Source organism: Chlamydotis macqueenii, chromosome Z (assembly GCF_036417535.1).
Source record: "Chlamydotis macqueenii isolate bChlMac1 chromosome Z, bChlMac1.mat, whole genome shotgun sequence".
Lineage (NCBI taxonomy): Eukaryota > Metazoa > Chordata > Aves > Otidiformes > Otididae > Chlamydotis > Chlamydotis macqueenii.
The window spans coordinates 9028135-9045483 of NC_141593.1; the positions used below are offsets into that span (position 1 = coordinate 9028135).

At 51.0% G+C, this 17349-nt stretch overlaps 1 protein-coding gene across 4 annotated transcripts in view; it reads left to right on the plus strand.

Moving 5' to 3' along the window:
- The window catches only part of CNTFR (ciliary neurotrophic factor receptor), a 201614-nt gene that overhangs the window by 127288 nt on the left and 56977 nt on the right, over window positions 1-17349 (plus strand). The gene's annotated exons all lie outside the window — the stretch shown is intronic.

Below are 17349 nucleotides of genomic sequence, written 5' to 3' on the forward strand. Positions count from 1 at the left end.
GTGAAACCACATGGCAATCAATGGTGATGGAGGCAGGAGTGGTTACAGCAGTATTAGTCCAGCATATGGACCATTGAGCTCTCGGTGTAGGATTTGCTGGGAAAGAATGTTATTTAGGTTCAGCTGCCACCAGGCGCTAATTGAAGCTGAGGAGTTTGGAGCCTCACTGCACTGCCTTCCTTTGCTCAGAGCCTTACCGGGGAGGCTGGTGTGGGGAAGGGACTTTGCCTATGTGATTCACAGCATGGGGGTTAAACAGCCTTCATCTCCACTCAGGAGACAAGGGGAAAGGGCTAAAAACTTTTTCTTGCACGGTTGCATACATCTGTGTGCAGGGTGAGTCCCTGCCCCACAGCCCTGGCCAAGACACATCCATGCCTGGTGCAAAATCTCCCCGGACAGGGCAGAGCCTTGCCGCAGCGTGCACACGACTGGCAGAGCCTTGCGCTGCCCTTCATCCCAAGTTAGACACACTTGGCCTTCCTAGCTTTTTTAGCTTGCAAAGCCTGGAGCGTTTCCCTCAGTGCAGATCCCTGTTAGCGGATTTTAGCCATCCATCAGTAGCCGGGCTCCTCTTCGTTATCTATTCTGGAGTACTGCAAGGCAACCAGAGGTTTTGCAAAGTTGATGCTGGAAAACAATGACTTGGAAGGCTGGAGGAGTTCTGCTGGCCAAGAGCAGTGTGCTTTGTAGGCAGAAAAGAGCCAGCACCATCATATCGAGGAGCTGACTGGGATACACAAGCCGAAGCAGAGCTGCAGCCTCTAATGTGTCTGACGTCTGCCGAAGTTGCTAAGGTGTAATGAGGTGTGCACGCGAGTGCATGTATTTCTGACGTCCAGGTGTTGGGTGTGCTGCTGGGTAACACAGCTCTGCTTGCAGAGAGCTGGTGGGGAGCAGATGTTTTGCTATGCCAAAGTGCACTTCTGCTCCCTGGAGAGAGGTCTCCCCTGTACTCTGCCAGTCTGTGCTGCTCACAGGGAGCTACCCCTGCTGCCTCCGGGATCCAAATGCAAATAGAGCCAAGGAAGGGCTGAGCATCCCTCATGGAGGAAACAGAGCTACAGGACGGGATCAGGGTCCTGTCCTGTGAGCAGCTGGAAGGCAGGCTCACAACATCAGTGGCCCATGCAAACCTGCGTTGTGCAGCCTCTGTGCACAGGCGTCTGATGCTGGGGTCAGTCCTGGTAGCCCTACGTCCGTACAGCTATCCAAGCACAGGTCTTCTCCAACCAGGCAGGCGAGCTCTGCTCACCATCTGTATTGTTTATGTGCAAACCCACTCCTGGGAGGACAGCCGGAGTGCTCCCAAGGGGAGTCTGCAGGCATAGCCGTGAACGTGAGACCTTGTAGGATGAGTCACAGAGAGCCTCTGACTCCACCAAGGCACAGGCCATGGCAGGTCGGATGCTTCTGTGTTTGCAGCCTGCCTGCACTGCGATGTGGTTGCTCCAGCTGAGACCATTGCTGTGCAAATGAGAAACTGAGGCACACAGGAGTGAGAGTGTATTAAACCCAGAAGCTAATGTCTGTCTGTCTCCTCCTCGCTGTGTGATTTCCCATGAAAAGCCTCAATGTCTAGCCGTAGCTGGGAGCCTGGAGATCTGCACACAAGCTTCTGGGACAACTGGAGAGGCTTGGAGCAAAGCATGAGAATCCAATGACATTGCTCAGGGGTGGAAAGGGGCTGCTGAGTCCTGCAGGACTCATGTCGTTGGGAGGAGAGGTAGCATTACCTGGGACGCAGCAAGGCACCTGGCTGGTGATCACATCCAAGTTTCAGTGCTCAGCAGACTTGAAAATTAGTTTTACTGTTGTGGTATGACTTGGCCCATGTGCTTGCCTCTTTTTTTCTGTTGGGTGAGGATTCCTGCTCTGTGTCATAGGGGGAGGGGAGCTCAGGTGCTTGGGTCTCTGTAGGTGCCTTCCAGCTCTCAGAGGATCACATAGAGGAACCGTGGCCATTGCCACATTGCTAGTGAGCTGCACACCTTTCCCACTGGCGCTCCTTCTGCAAGTCCGTTCACTCTACTGGGGCTCTTCTGTGCCTCCTTTGCCCTTGAGGAGCCTCCCCAGCTTTGCCCAGTATCACCCATCCCGTGCCTTGCCCTTTCCCAGCACCTTTGGGGGCTAAGAGAAAGGATGTTGCTCCTCATTGCTCTCGGAGGATGCCTGTGCTCTCTTGCCAGAACTATCACAAGCATCCTCCTCTTGGCCTTGGTCGAGTGTGATAGCTCTGCCAGCTCTGTAGTTCCTGTGAGGAGCCTTTAGGAATGCCTTCAAATTGCCTTCCCATTGTACCAATGGTGCTTTGCTGATTTACATCTGCGTCACACCAGGTCTGCCCTGAGATGGACATGTCTGTCCATCCCCCCTCGTTTGCAAAGAGAATTTCTGTTGTTTTCAACCCAAGTTGCTGTACACTGATCTTCACTTTTATGGAGAGTGAGCTCTGAATATTCAAGAAGCAGCACTGAACTCAGTGTGACCATGGTTGGCAGGTTCTGGCCCTTAATTAATTAGCATTGATTGTACTTCACTTCCAACAGTGGAGGAGGGAGCTGCAGCTCAGGGAAGCAGTGAAGTGTTGCAATATAATCACTGCGGCCATTTCCACGCTGCCAGTCCCTGCTCTTCAAAAGTTACATAGCTGCTGCGATGGCAGCATGGGAGACAGAAAGGAAAATCCTGGGGGAATAGTAACAGCATGGCGCTTTGGGAGCTGTCATTTTAGAAGAAACATTTGTTTATACATTTATGCAGAGCTGGGTTTTCTTCTTAATTTTTTTCTGGTTCTTGGCATTGGCTTAGCTTGACTTTGCCTTAGCAAGGCGCTGCTCATGTCTCCTGCATAGTGGCAGGGTGAGCACAGGGTCCACCAGCCCACCAGAAGATTTATCTGTTGAAGCGTGGGACCTCCATGTGCTCACCTTGCTCCCAGTTTCCTTATCCAAGTGCAGCAGCAACCTTCCAACTCCTGGGCCACCAAGAATTGCTGTTTAGGAGGTGGGATGTGCCTTGTACCCCTAGAAGTTTGGAGGGGGTTGGATCAGTCGCTTGAGAATGGAGGTGTCTACCCTATCTAAGCAAGACACCCAGTCATCAGCCTTTCGCTGTGTTGGTGAACCATCCCTCCACGGGGAGTTGTCCGTCTCACCACAGACTGGGCGCGTCTTTTCCATCGAGTTCTGTGAGTCCATGGGATTGCATCCCTAATGCATTTCTTTCTCCATATTTCTGCAATTTTTTTTCCTGGCAGCTCCAGAGAGAGAGCCGTGGGGATCTTTCTTATGATCCACGAATAGGACTTTGGGATATAAACCCAGAAGGAAAACGTCAGGATTTAGGCAGGCAGATTTAATCCCATTACATTCTTCATCCTGCCCTAAATCACAGCTCCAGAGTGAAGACCTTATAGCGAGAACTACTGACAGCAAAGGCCAGCCCGGAGCACATCACAGCTTTTTCAACGTGTTGCGTGATGTTGCAAACTTGTCTCCCAGCCTCGTGAATATTGGACCCTCCTGCAAACCCTGAGTGTCTTTAATTCATACCATGGCCTGGGCCAGCAGCTCCCAAGCTTTTCCTTGCACAAGCCATTGCTGGGGGGTCCCAGTCAGGCTGGGACCCCCAGGCTCTCATGGGCTTTCTCACCCACACAGCATGCATGCATGGCTGCCTTGCCAGCATGCTGGGAAAAGCAGCGCCAGGGCTGGAAGAGGGGCGGAGTGGGGGTGTTCGTGGGTAGAGACATTCCAGTCAAGTCCAGTAGCACGAGGGATTAGTGGATATGGGCTGTTAGGTGATTTAATTGTGTTTTCCTTCCTCCAGTGAGTTTGGGCCATTTTTCTTAACTTGCTTAGCGCTGAGGAGTTTTTTAGCGTAACTGGTATTTATGGAAGGTTTTTGCTTTGCTGCTTCAGAGGGAGTCACTGGTGTACGCCGCAGCAGCCACCTCATAGCCCAGCAAGGCACCAGTGCAGCATCCAAGCGCTGGCATCCCCGGGGACATACAGGGGTTCAGGATGTGTAAGAAGATACCAGCCCAAATGAGCTCTGTGCTTTGGGTGTTTGTGTTTCAGTAGGGTCAGGAGACACAACCAAACCCTGATGTCGAGGTAGCAGGAAGCACAGAATCACAGGGGAGGAGGGAAATCAGAGCCTAGCTCTGATACAAACAACTCATGCACCCTTGAGCCAGTCATTTAATCGGCTTTGGGAACCCCAGCTCCGTCTGTGAGACGGGGAGGAGATGCTCCCCTCCTTGATCTCACCTGTTTGAGTTGTCACCTCGTTCAGGCGAGAGCTGCCTCTTGCTGGGTGCTGGCACAGATTGGTGGGTGACAGGGTGCCTGTCCCAGGGGGGCTGCAGGCAGTGTGACAGCCTGGGTGCTGGGGAAGAGCCGCTTCCATCCCCTGCGCCGGGACCCCGCGCGTCCCATGAGGGGCTTCTCTGTCAGGAAGCAAAGCGCTTGCTGCCAATCTATCCCAAGCAGAGCTGACAAGGAAGATCCTCAGGGGAGCCATTTTCTGTTGGAAAATGAAGTCCCATCAACATCTGAACATGTTACAAAGTCATATTTCTCTGTCAGGGGAAGAAAAAAAAAAAAGATTTGGGATGAGTGGAAGGGCTGCAGTATGTCTTTTTGGTGTTTTTCAGAAGAGGCTAGGTTCTTCACTTTAAATTGACACCCTCTGCTCCCCAAAAAAAGGGTTGCAAAGCCTTTTGTACAGCACAGTGGGACGGTTTTGAAAAAAAAAAAGTAAAAGACATGAAACCCTTTGGTTTCCTTCTGAAGGAAAGAACATTCCTTTTTTTTTTTTTTTTTGCTTAAATATAGAATTTTTGGAAGTTTGAGCTTTTGCCTTGGTGGGGCCAAAGCATCATTTCCAACTTCATGACACCCTAAGCCTGTCCCAGCCTTGTCCAACCACACAGCCTGTGAATGTGCGGGGGCCCATGGGGGTCCGCAAGGGACAGAGCTGGAGGAGCCAGAACATCTCTCGCCCGTCGCGGTCACCATCTCCTGCAGGCCGGTGGGCTGCAGGGCGTCTTTTTTTTTTTTGCTCTGCTTCAGTTTATTTTCAATTCATGGCCTCAAGCTGGAGGTGGAGGAAGAGCTGCTTGCTGCCTGTAGCTGCTTCCCATGCGTGCGTGCGTAGATTTGCACAGATATTGTCTGCTTAGGGACTTTCTCCTATTCCCCCCTCCCGCAGACAGCGTGTGCGGCTGTTTGCAGGCTCCTGCAGGCAATTTCCTCCTCCTTACTACCATTCACTCCCTCATCCCTTCTCCTCTTCCTCCCTCCTGATGGAGACAGCCTCTCACAGCCGATTCATTTCAGAGATGTTTTTTTCACTGCGGAAGCCAAGATTTTTCTCTCTCCCATCACGCTTAGTTTGGAAGTGGGAGGGGGAAGCAGGTTTTGGGGTTGGGTTGTTTTTTTTTTCAGCAATAAATAATTTCAGCATGCTGAAGAGGCAGGAGAGTGAAGCGGGTGTTAGGCTGCATTGAAATACTCCATTTGTTCTGGGAGTCTTTCTCCCCCGCCCACCCCCTGCCCTGAAAGCTTCCTCTAGCGTTTAATTTTAAAATAAGTCATTATTATTTTTTTGTTTTCTTACTTTCCAGAAGAGGTTCCAATATCATTTCAGCTTGCCTGAAGATTTCCACAGACACCAGAACTTTTTCCTTTGGCTTTTCTTTCCTCTTTGCTTTCTTTTTGCCGGGGTTAAAAGCCCCAAGTCAGCAAGGTACTTAAACACATGCTGAAAGTTAAGGGCTTGCCTAAGTGCTTTGCTGACTTGGAGCCAAAGATATTTTCTCAAGTCCTTTAAATGCTTCAGAGCCTGAATTCAAAACATTTTACAGAAATTCCAGAATTCAAGTATCTCCTGTGCTAATAATAGTTGTAATTCAGTACTGCTTTCAGATAACGGGAGCTCTAGACGTGGTGAGCTTCTGTGTAATCTTACTTTCAGAAGTAATCTTACTTTGCTTCTGTAAAATCTTCTTCTGCTTCAAATCCAAGAGCTCTCCAGAGAGCTGGGCACGTTTATTTGTATTTCAGTCAATGAACGTAGCTGTCCTTTTAGCTGTTGTTTTGCAATAAGACACTCAAAGCTTTTAAGTGTTGAAATTTAGGAAATAATGGGCAATTAGTTCAAATCATACTGAGTAAATGTCTGCTGCTGAACTAACATTTGCTCATCATCCCCAACACAGGGAAGAAAAAAAAAAAAAACCACCAACTTGAGGGCTCTCTGGAAGAGCAGCAGCAGTAATGGGAGGTTAGGAGATGCCCTCAGCGGCGAGCTGAGCTCCCATTTCACAGAGCCTGAACGCAGCGCTGCTCTCTGCTTTTGAGGGGTTAGTCAGAGGGATGGCAATAAAAGCGGTAGGGAGAGGGAATCGCGGTGGGCAGACAACCAGGAAAGGTGGAGGAGGTGTTTCCAGAAACGGAGAGGCAGCTATCATTGAACAGAAATTACTGCACCAACGTTTTGGGCTCTGCATAATGAACCCAGGAGGCTCTGCCACCAGCCAGCTGGCAGGGGCTGCTTAGAAATGCTCAGCTCCTTAATGAAGGGCATCTTCTTTAGAGGTTTTGGAAGGGGCTGGACATTGATGCTTCGAGGCACTAACAGGTGGGCAGGGGCAGGCAGAAGCTGGTTTAGTTCATGACCCTCTGAGGAGTTGCATGCACCCTCCTCTGAAAGCACTCAGTGCTGCTGCTGAGAACGGAAAACCCAGCTGAAAGCTGCCAGCGTATCATCCTCATCTTCAGGCTTTCTTTTCCAAGGTGGTACGATCTCCTGTGAGCTTCTGCAGCGTGCGTTGCAGAGATGCGTGCACATCCGCACAAGAAGGCACGCAAAGCCTCTGTCTGTGTGCCCCCAAGCATCATATGCTTGCCGTCTCCCGCTGTCATGCAGAAGTGCATTTTGCTGCAGGGATCATCCATGTAGTGCACAGGAGACCCCGTCTCTCCTGACTGACAAGAGACAGCTGCCAAAGGTTGTGCCACCCTCGACAGCTCTGTGACTGTAAAGTTGCAAGTACTCAGGCGGCCTATGGACTTATGGGGCTCTCAAGTGGTGCTGAGCCCTAGAAGGAACTTGGAAACCATTTGGGGACCACAATCCGGCAATTACATCATCCATGACCCAGTTGCATCTTCCAGCCTGGAACCAGAGACCCAGCCTCATTCAACCCCCGGTGGGAGCCTGCTTCCAGGCTCTGCTCAAGATCCCGGACCTCTGTCCTGGTGTCCTCTTCTGGTCTGCAATGCTCCTTCAGCTGCACTCAGGGATTTATCTTGGTGTCTCTGGCAGAAGTAGCACTCCTTGCAGCGTGGCGTGGGTCTGATGTGTTGCCGTCTTTCACCCCAGAGGTGCTTACATCCCGCAGATGCTCTGTGTGACTGTCAGGCTCAGCATGTGCCGGTGGTCATTTCCAGGCTTGACTTTGCTTGAGGATCCTTGGGAGTGAAAGGCATGAAATGCAAATGTAGTATCTCTTTATTACCAAGGCACATCTCGAGGCCTTGTTGTAATTGTTAATAAAGCCTCTGATGAGCAGAGTAGATGGTTGTGTTATTAATATTGCCTTGAAATCATCACCAGGCTCCAGAAGGGCAAGTGTTACTTGGAGAAGTGAGTGATGTGACTGAATAAAAAAAAAAAAAAAAAAAAAAAGAGACTTGAAAAAACACTTCCCATGTTATCAGCATCTATTCTTCGCGCCCTCTGTTTGCTGTGCTGTGCTGGCAGAAGCTCAGTTCCTCTGCTATCCCATACCCATGTCCAAATCTTGATGTGGGTGCAGGGGAAGGAAATCCCTCTCTTGGGAAGAAAGGAGTGATGGGGTCTAACCTCTGGTGGATATATGGATGGAGGAAAAAGTACTGGTGTTTCTGTTGGGAGCTCCTCAGCATGGGATATCACTGGGAATGCTTTGGTGCTGCCTTATCTTCCCATCTCTTCATGCTACCGGTGATGCCTTTGAGTCCTGGCCCCGCGTGCAGTGTGATCTGTACCTCCTTCTTGCTGGGGCTGGGTCTCAAGGAGGAGGGTGAACCTCCCGTACCTGTGGTTAGGAAAACGGAGGAGTTTTTTCCATCCTCAGGCCGCAGAAGTTCATGTGTTAAGTTGCAGTGGTCCCAGCTTCAAGCCCAGCTGCTGCCGATCCACCCAGGGGTGTGAATGTTACATCTGTAAGCGACAAGCCACTGGCCTACAGCAGGCAAAACCCACGCCAACAGACAGACAGAAAGAGCCTGAGGGGCTGAATTTTAGAGCTATTAAATGATTAAATGCAAGGGAAGAAAAAGTTAATTTAACATCGCGGTTGTGATTTTACACACCCAAGAGCCTGGAAATTGAGAGCTCTGCTTCTCACACAGGGATCGTAACTTGGCACTGCACAGATTGTACAGTATGTAAAATTAGACCAGAGAAATAGTAAATATGCTGCAGGGACCAATACTGTCTTGGCAGAAGGAGGATGGACTGAGTAGGACCCAACAGGTCTTTTACGCCTCTGACTTCCATAATTCTGCGCTAATAAAAAAAATATTGCACAATGCCTGATGCTAATCCAGAGCCCTAAGCAGGGTGAAGTGGGAGCCGGGTTGTTAGGTGAACAAATAGCGGTTGCCCCCGGTGTATTCACGCAGAAGAAGGCTGTTATTTGAGGTTGGGTGCATGGGCATTGGCAAACAGCGATGGGCAACTGTACTCAGTGCACCGGGCTTAAAAGGCAGGTTGTGGTCAGCAGGGTGCGAGGTGCCCCAGCATCTCTATCTGGCACTGCCGCCCCACCTAAAGCTCGGTAAATACGGGCGTCTTCACGCTGTTGCTGGACCACAATGAGCTTTTCTTGCGTTTACGGCTGTGATTTGGGCACCTAATTCTGAATCATATTGATTTCCCCTTAAACGGTGTTGAAAAGCCTGATCTAAGCACTCTTTTGTGGGCTAGAGTTATTTGTCCTGTCTGCATGAAAAAGCAGGACCAGAAAACAAGCCTTTAATTCATCTGCGGTGCTAACACCAGTCACCTGGCAGCCAAGGGCGAAGGCTCAAGTAAGCCCGGCTTGGAGGATATTGCTCAGATTTTCCTGGTGTGTGCTGGTTCCCATTAGTGCCATCTGTCTCCCTATGGTCTTCCAACACCTTCCCTTCCATATCATACTGCTCTGTGTGCTGGGACAGCTGTGATGTAGATGCAGGACGCTTCACCAGGCAACTGCTCTTTCTCAGGAGGAGTCATCTCAAGTTAACTTTGCAAGAAAGCCAAGTGGGCAAGGTCCCATCCAGTCTTCCCTGCCTTAGGATGGAAATTGTGTCACAGCCAGTCCCCACAAGGAGAGTACTTGGAGTCGCAGAGCGGAAGACATTTTTGGACCAGAAGAGCTAGAACATCCATGTGCAGGTCTTACTAAGACCTTCTGCTGGAAACCAGGTCAACACATGAGCTCAGGTCCTCTCCTGGGATGCAAGAGCAAAGTCTCCTGGGAGAAAAAAAAAAAACCCAAACAAAACCCAACCAAAAAAAAGATCTCCAGCCCAACAGCGTCCAGACCTCTCTACTGCAGAGCAGCTGAGGCAGAAAAGCAGAAGTAGCAGCAAAGGCGTATCTTCTCCTGGTTCTGCCTATGGCAACCCAAGATGACTGGTGCTAGAGGTGTGTGACCACTGCAGATGGGTGCACACCAGCGTTAGCACCCTCTGGCAGAGCTCAGTCCTACCCCGAAGCCATGGGAAAGGGCAGCTTCTTTGGGTTTTCCTACCCATGCACGGCTGCAGAGACTATTACTGAGGCAGGGTGGAATTGGTTGCTGTTCCCAGGTTTGCTTGTCCCCTGCAGCCAGTGACAAGTTGGTGTTGGGGCAGCACGCAGATCCCGCTCAGACGGGGCCAAAGCCATTGGTTCAGCCAGTCTGATGACGTGATGCAAACAGAAAAGTGGCGCTGAAGTTACTTGTCTGCTAAGGCAGCCTCCCCCATCCTGCTACCGTGTTCCCCAGCCAGGGCTCAGCATGGGAGCACAGCCCGCAAGGCCCGGGGAGCTGCCGCATCCCCTGGGGCGTAGCCGGTGCTGCAGCAAGGACTTGGCCCTCACTTCTGTTTGTGAGAATGTGTTACTTCTGCTTCTGCTGTTTCCCATTGAGTTGAGCACTGCATTTTCTCCCCAGCATTGTGCTTATGCCCTGCCACTGCAGAGCCTTGTTGAGCCCCGTCCACCAGCTGTCCAAGTGCCACCATCCCAGCTGTGCCAGGCTCGGTCCTGGGGACAGCATGCCAAGCCAGTAGCAGAGCAGGCATTGCTCCTCTGCACTGTTGGACCATCAGGTCCCGGAGGAAGCCTGTGACATGGATTATCATTTGTGACAAGGACATTTTTGATTGCAAAAGTGTCCCTTCATCCTCAGAAAGTCCCAGCAGATAATTGCAATTAAGTTTCATGGAAGACGCATCAGTCTCTTGCAGCTGAGCAGCTAGGAGAGCCACAAAGCTGCATCTCCAGCTGGGTTTGGGGTGTAGCTGCCGAAGGAGGTGTGCTCAGCTGCAGAGCAGTGGTGAGAGGTCAGGCTGCTGCAAAGCTGGAGGAGATCTTCCTCAGGGGCAGCAGGGCTTTGTCGATCCTTACAGGAGGATGTTTTGTGGGCACATCCAGGCTGAGAGAAGAAGCTTTTCTGCCCTGGAGCTTGCCCTCAGCTGAGCATGTCAGAGTGGGAAAGTGCTTCCTTTACAACACCCCTGAAGTAAACCGAGGTCTGCTTCCAGGCTATCGTGGAGTGATTGAGTACAAGTCCTTTAGCACCCATCTGTTATCTCTTAATTAAAGTTTCCTGCTAATTATTTTTCTTGTCAAAAGAGCAAAGCTGCTGAGTCCAGGGATTTACCAAAGTGGAGCAAACAAATGCAGGCTCTGCTTGCTGCAACTCTTCATTAATGGACAAAATTAACTTGGAATGGTCCATATCTTTGGCTACATCGATGACACTTAATTATGCCTGTTTCCTTACAAAGATGTATCTAGTTTTAAATCACTTGTGGAAGAACTGCCTCCTTAAGCATGAAATTCCTTCTCCTTGAAGGGAAGGTTTCTGCTGGCAACAAAAGTTGTGCAAAGACCAAGGAGCACCAGACAGAATAGATGTGAGGATATCAAGGATGGGGTGTGCTTCGGGAAGCTGGTGTCAGGAAACCTTCTCCAGTGCCACAGGCTTTTTCATCTCAAGAAGGGCAGACCTCAGGGCTCTGAAACTGCAAGTGGGAGCGGAGCCACCAGCATCCTTTGAGCATGGTTGGTGATGGTCAGCCAGCATGGGTGCTGGAGCAAGGGAGAAGCCACAGAATTGTACCACCACTCCGTGAGACCCAGACTCAGTGGCCAGGAACATCCTTGGCCATGCAGGAAGGATGAGGCAAGATGGCCAAGCCCTCTCCTCCCCAGGCACCAACACATGGGACATTGCTGCAAGGAGTCATGGTGGCCTGGGACAGAGCTGAGGAGAGGCACTTGCAGCTCTTGCAGCGGTGGCCAGCTGAGGTGGGGATCAGGGCTCTCCTCCTTCCCTCCCCACACCAGCTGGGCTCTTTCCTCTCACCCTCCCTGTTTCTGGGGCTCCTCACTTGTCTCCTGTGGGCTCATTCATCTCATTTACCACGAGGAACTTCCAGGGTGTGAGACCTCGCTGGTTCATCTGTTTGGAAAGCTGTCGGCATAGCCCCGGCACTGTGTAAATATTAAATGTATAATTTATGAATACATACACAGAGCTAATTAGCCACTGAGATTATTTTTCGTGGCTAGTTGCTTAGCTCTGGGAGGTACAAAGGCTCACCAGGGTGGTGTGAAGGCCCCTCTGTCTGGAGGCACGTGTGTAATTCATTGTCCCCTTGCAGAAGTGCTCCATGTCCTACTGGGGGAAGGAGAACATGTCCTTTCTCGCTGCCTCAGATTCCCCATTTGCAAAAGAGGAGCAGAGCCAGAGGCTGTGCCTCCTGAAGAGGAGAAGAGCACTTGTGTCTGTCCCCAAAAAAATGCTTTGGTGCTTTCTTTTTGCTCTCACTCTGCTTACACCAGCCGCAACCCTGCAGTGCATTTGGGTAGAGGGCTCCAGGGGGAGCAGTTGGCCCCCTCTGCCTGCAGATCACTGTGGCGGCCAGGGCAGTTTTGGCCCCTGCGAGCACACGCTGCAGGTTGGCTTATGATGGGCCCTGGCACAAAAAGCCCCATTGAGGGGCTGCGGTGAGTGCTGGCGCTGGGAATGCAAACCATCTTCTCCACTTCCTCCGCTCGCTGTTGGAAAGACCCCTCGGGCGTCTGAACATGGATCTCTGGGGCCGCATCCCTCACACAGCTCCGTGCATGCTGTGTAGGGCAGTGCCCAGCGGCACGCTTCCCCAGGCAGCTGCCCACGCTGGCAGGATGGGAGCCTCAGCGGGAACAGAGGGAGAGCAGCCACTGGAGATGGAGGGTCCCAAGAGGAGTTTTGCTCTTTCCCAGCACATCATGTGCCAGGGCAGCTCTCGAGTTTGCAGGATTTCCCTGTGGTGGTGTCTCGATGCCAGTCAAGATTCATTAAGAAGGAAAACAAGGATTATGTTTCTGTTGAGGAGCTCCGGCTGAGCAGCGTGGGTTTGGGAAGCATCAGATTTGTTCCCACAGGCCCCATGTCTCAGCCGCTTCATCTCATCTTCCCTCGATGTCTCTCCATTGGACTGCTGTCCCATTGGTCCCTGTTGCATTGCAGTTGCACAGATCACAACATCAAGTTGTCACTCGTCATTGCTAGGAGGGCGGCAAGCGGGTCACAACTTGTTTCGCCAAGCTGCCCCAGGTCCACCACTGAGAGCTGTGTCTGTCCCACGGGCAGCTCTCATCTTCCCTCCACTGCAGATTTGCTGGGATGTGGGTAAAGCTGTAATTTCTGCCCTCATTATGCATAACTACAACTCCTCTCCAGCTGTGGGACTTTATGTTGTAAGCCATGCTGTGCTTGGCTGCTGTGCTGTGCCGCAACAGATGATGTGGCCCTTGGTGGGGTTGGATGCTCAGGGCCATGTTGCTTGTTGAGGTGCAGCATCACAGCCCCTCCACCCTTGTGCTGTCACTTGACCCCAAAAGCAGCATACTTTGGAAAAGAAGGGTGTTGTAGGGGCAGGGCAGCATCTCTAAGGATCACTTCTAGACAATGATCACAGCAGTGTTGGTGGGAAGGGGTTTTTTGGAGGTATCAAGTCCAACATCCTACTCAGAAGAGGACTATTCACAGCAGTAGACCGTATCAGCCATGGCTTTGTCAACAGAGCCCTGACAACCTCCAGGAATGGAGATCCCCCCTCTCTATGGGTATCTGTCCCAGAGCTGTACCACCCTCCTAGAAAGTAAATTTTCCTCCATGTCCAGCTTGAACCTCCCAAGCTGCAGCCCCTGGCTGTTGGCCTTCATTCTGCCTGTGCCACCTGGCAATGTCCATCCAGCAGGGCTGGGCCTGTAGCACTGGCACAATCTCAGCCATTGATCCCATCTCTTACCAGTGATGTGATGTCCAGCAGGGAAGACAAACCACCCTCCCCTCCCTGCTCAAGAGAGATGTGAGGTTCTGGGCAGGCTGGGGGTCATGGGGTGGGGTGTTGTGCCCATACCCAACCTATAGGAAGTGGAGGCTCCCAGTAAAAGCTCTGGTTGCCTTTGCACGTCCCCATCCTAAAGCAGAACTGTTGTCTGCAGCATGAGACAGGGCTGCTCCAGCATTGAGGGGGACTGTCCCCATGGTGCCCCTTCTCAAAGGGAGGTGACCCCTGCCAGTGGGGCTGCCGTGCGTTCATTGTGGCGTGATTGGGTGGGGCTCCTTCAGTTGGCATGGGGCAGGGGGGATGTGAGGACCTGGCTCAGCTCCATTCAGAGCCTCAGCAAACCCAACTGGGAGAAACACCTTCTCTGAAGCTGTGCTTTGGGTTTCTCTGTTGTCAGGGCCCTTAAATCATTGCCTTGGAAAGGAGTGTTGTTTTCAAAGACCTGTCTTCCAGGAATGGCTCCCTCAGCCCTTCTGGCCGAGTGCCAATGTGTTTGCACTGTGTTTAAGGACAAATAGGAAATAATTCAAGGTGCCTTTCCCCCTTTCCAGCTTGGTCCTGCTGCCACCAGCTACAGACAAGCTCTCAGTCACTGTGTTGAGAAGCAGAGCTGGGCATCCCAGATCTGCCCCCTGCTCTCAAACCATCCCTGGGGCTAAGAACTGGGCAAGCAGGAGCCAGGCAAGGCAGGCAGGTCTGTGGGCCCATGGCTGCAACGAGCCTTTCTTCACGCAAGGCTGAAGTGGGTGGTGCAGCATCCTCAGTGTCTCTGCCAAGCAGATCCCCAAGTGTAGGGCCAGGTGAGTCAATGGCCTTTTGTGAGCCAGCAGGAAAAAGGAAGAGAAGATGTCTTTACACAATATAAGAAATTAGAGGAAAACTTGAGTAAGGTGCTGGAACTCTTACTTTAGCTCTCTTATCTGTTTCTATTCATCTGCCCATCTGCCTACTCATCTGTTCATCCATCCATCCATCCATGCATCTATCTGTCCATCCGTCTCTACAGCCGTTCAAACAGCCAACCATCCACCCAATCCCGCTGCCATTCGTTGGTCCTTCCATCCCTCTCTCCCTCCACCCACACACCCATCTGTCCACCCATCCTTCCATCCACATACACAGCCAAGCAGCCAGCTGCTTATACGCTTACCCCTCCATCCTCCTACACATCTCTTCATCCCTGTATATGCCCATCCATCCACCCATCCATCCACTTGCAAAGCATCCATCCTTTCATCTTCATGCACTTCCCTCCGTTCCATTTGTGCCCATCCAGCTGGCCGTCCGTCTGACTGTGATCACATGCGTTCATTCATCCATCTACCCATCAATCTTCTTCCACGCTTCTGCCTATTCATCTGGGCCCATTCCAGCTACCCCTCCTCGCACAGATGCTTCAGCTTAGATGTTCTCCCCTCTTTCTGCCTGTCAGTGCATGCACTAAGCTTTTTTAAGACGTTTGAAACATACTTCTCTAATCAGCGCAGTTTATTGAAGGTTGTCCTGGTTCTGGCCAGGATAGAGTTAATATTTACCTGAGCTGGGTGGAGAACTGAAGCTGGTAGCCCCTATGGCTGGGATAGTTAACTAATTAGCTAACAGCTGGGGTTAATTTACCCAAATTAGCCAAAGGGCTATTCCATCCCATCTGACATCATGCTCAGTATATAAGTGAGGAGGGTGCTGAAGGGAGGCCCTCCTAGTTGGAAGAGACTGGATGTGGAGATCTGTTGTGAGCTATTGTACTGTATTTGTGTTCCATCACTCTATTGTTTTCTTCTGTCATTACTGTTAAATTTACTTTTTGTTCAATCTCAACCCGCGTGTTTGTTTTTTTTTTTCCCTGGTTTTATTTTGTTTGTCAAATCTCCTTCTATTCTCTAGGAGAGTGGGGGGAGTGAGAGAGAGACTGCGTAGTCTGGTCCCTGTTGGGGCTGAACTACGACAAAGGTGCCCATCCTTGGCTGGTGTCGGAGATGATTCTGAGGCACCTCACCAGCATCTTACTCTCTACAACCCAATTTTTCCTCGTCTGTTCTTAGCACACCCTTTTCCAACAGCAATAGCATTCCCAAAAGTGCTACTTCCCTGTCTGAAGTAGGTGTCCTGACAGACGTCTGCAGGAGGACTCAGACCTGCCAGGGTCTCCCCCAGGTCCAGCTTCAGCCTGGGGCTCTCTCCTTTGCAGATGGGCTCAGGCTGCGTGCACGCACACAAGGAATGGCTGGATCGTGCCCATGTGGTCCCATCTATCAACAGGACCCGGGAGCTGATGTCTAGAGAGGAAGAAAAGAACAGGATGAGCACAGGGAATGCTTCTCCCGTCCCTCCCCACCATCAGCTGCCTGCAGCCTCCCCGGGCTCTTTGGGCAGCTCAGTGTTTTACCACCCTGGGTGGTGTCTCCTGCTATGGATTTATTTAATCACTATTTTCCTCAAAATGTTGACATCTGTAGCATTTGATGGACATGGCTTTCTGTAATTTAATCACACTTTGTGTGAAAAAAGCACTTTCTTTTGCTTGTTTTCATTTGCTGCTCCTTAATTATTTTATTAGGAGAAGGAGCAAGCGGTCATTCTCTGTTCATCCTCTCCATGTCACTCATCATTGCTTAGGTGTCTGTCACGTCTTTGCTCGGTTGTCTGCTTTTGTGGATGAAGGGATTGAGTCTGTTGAGCCGTCCTTACACAGGGGCTGTTTCCAGCCCTTGCTCTTCCCCGTTCCCTCTCTCTGCTCTGTTTTCAGCTCAGCTGTGCTCCTGATGGCACAGGAACGGATTTGTGTGCAGCTTTTAGGGTACAGCGCTTTCTATTTTCTTTCCAATCCCTTTCTGAATAATTCCTAGTGTGGAGTTCGTGTTTTCAGTTGCCACTGAGCTGATGTTTTTTGGGGAGTGAGCACCGTAACTCTAAGATATGTTTACGTGGAGGCTGCAGCTCACAGGAGTATTTTGAGAACTGAGCCACCCTTTTTCTGTGCACAAAGACTTGATGAAGCCTTGAAGGAACCTCATCCCCTGCTCATCCCCTGGTCCTGCTTCACCCCGTGTCCTGCACACATACACACATAAATGGTTTATGTCCTTGCCACACGCAGCTCAGCACATCCAGTGTAGCAACGCGGGAAAGATTCAAATCCTGAGGATCATTAATGAATGTCAGCTCGAGCTCCTGTCCAGAAACTTGAGAAAATTCAGTTAGGCGGCTGGTGCACAACGAACTGTATTGCCCCACTCAGAAGATGCTAAATCAAACAGCTCACCAAGGCACCATGTTATTGTAGAGAGAACAAAGCCAAGCAGAGGGACAAACAGCACAGCATGCACCCAGCTGCTGCTCCTTTCCAAAGCATGGCATGGTTAGGTTACAGTCCTCCCACCTGATTTCCTAGCCAGGGAATTGCAAAGGTGGGCACCAGCTTCCCACTGCTGCTAGTAAATAACTGGTTTGCTGGTGACAAGTCCTGGGGCTCTGTCACCTCTCTGCTGGGGACTTCTGATGTGTGTGTTTGGTTTACATCCTGCAGCAAGCCACCTAGATAGAGGAGCAGCAATGACTTTCTGGTGTAAGCGCCTGTCTGTGCTGTGGGGCATCTGGCTGGTGCAGCTGTGGCATATCCCCTCTAAGGTGAAGGTCAGAGGAGAGCATCTTGTGAGACAGAGGTGGCCCATGAGTCCTGATCTCCTGGTTCTTGCCAGCTGATTCGCTCCAGTCTAAGATTAAAATAGTAGAATCATAGAATCTTGAAGGTTGGAAA